A 1,633-nucleotide genomic window follows, 5' to 3' on the forward strand; every position below is an offset into this window, starting at 1 on the left:
ATGCCAAAGATTTTTATTTTTACTTTGAAAAGTCCAGTTTACATGGTTGATTGATGCTACAGGTCATAAGCTCTAACACTGACACAAATCTACCTCATCAGTTCAAGACAACAGCAAATATTTCACTGTTGTTTTTTAGCCTCAGCAACACTATGGCAAGGTCACGCTTGTCCTGTAGGGGGCGCTAGAGAAGAGGTCATGGGGTCATTAAAATTAAAGGCATTGTTTCTCAGGGGAATGTGAAGATCCAATCATAATCAGACCATTAGATTTTAATATTTCATGTGTATGAAACGGCCTCTCTAAAGGAAGTCTGGAGATCATAACGTCCACAGAAAGTTTTATTTCACTCTCGTCAGCTGTTGTTGGAACAGATCTTTACACCTCTTCCTCTTTCTTTCTTTAAATGGAGTCTTGTTTGGTTTATGTTTCACGTTTGTGCAGCTTGTTTCGTGCGCTACCCTCTGAAAAAGTATTTTTAGACCTCAGAATTTGTTTTTACGGCCGAGGCGCTGGCAGACGGAGCGGCGAGGCTTTTAGGCAGGTGTAAATCAGGTTTGTATAACGTTTAACACCCAGCAGGCTCCGTAATAATCACAGCTAAGGCCTGACGGCGGAGAGGAGAGGATAATGATTTGTCGCGGAGGCTTGTTTAAAACATTTCAAATCAACCGGAGTTATTTCTTTTTGTCTGAGCTGCAAATGCAAAACTCGTCGTCATTTTCAGCTGCAGAGGTTCGTTCTTAAAACCTTAAAGTGAAACATTATCACACTATTATGTGATGAATCTCTAGAAATATACAGATTTTGACTTTGCTTTATCATAAATACTCCTATAGTGCTTTTTAGTTCATCAATAACTTTTGGGTATAAATACACTCTGGAGCAAGAACTTATTTAACTGAAGGTTACATTATATTATACTTGAGGTGAGACCAGTGACACCTGTGTAACTTTTATCCAGTTTAAGGTGGACTTACTGGTGTCATGACATTCTGTATATCCTTAACATGGCAGTGAAATCTTATATGATTTAAGATCTGTAACTTTAAGAGGAGACTGCACTTCCTCAGCAGTTAAACATCTGACTGTCCTCCCCTCTGTTCTCTCAGATCTTTAATGTGTCCTAATGCATTTATATACAATGTCTGTTTTTACATTGAAGAAAAAAGGAAAACATACTGGAGCCATATGAATGAAATTACATGTGAATGTTTCTCAGAAAAGATGAGCCGATAACAAACATTAAAAACACAAAAACAATCGCAAATAAAATAAAATAAATAAATAAGTGCATTAAAGAATAATCATTACTGTTGCACAGTTTGCCCTTACATAATTTAATAATTCCCCTTTTTAAAGCCCATTACGTTTTTATTTATTGCCAATGTCATTTTTTTTAAATTAAATTTTCCAATCTCATGTCCACCTTTACCTCAGTTTGTCCAGTTTCTCTGTCGTATGTAAATAAATAAAAACACATCTGACAGGAACAATGATAATTGATTAATTGATAATTAATTGGAGAATAAATCAACGGTAGTTTGTCTAGAGGATAATTTTTCATGTGTTGCCCCTGGACAGATTCATATGCACCACATAATTAATATGCACAGAATAGCACAGTGTTCAA

The sequence above is a fragment of the Seriola lalandi genome, unplaced genomic scaffold, assembly GCF_002814215.2.
Source record: "Seriola lalandi dorsalis isolate HSWRI2012SDOR001 ecotype SW California unplaced genomic scaffold, Sedor1 jcf7180002049737, whole genome shotgun sequence".
Lineage (NCBI taxonomy): Eukaryota > Metazoa > Chordata > Actinopteri > Carangiformes > Carangidae > Seriola > Seriola lalandi.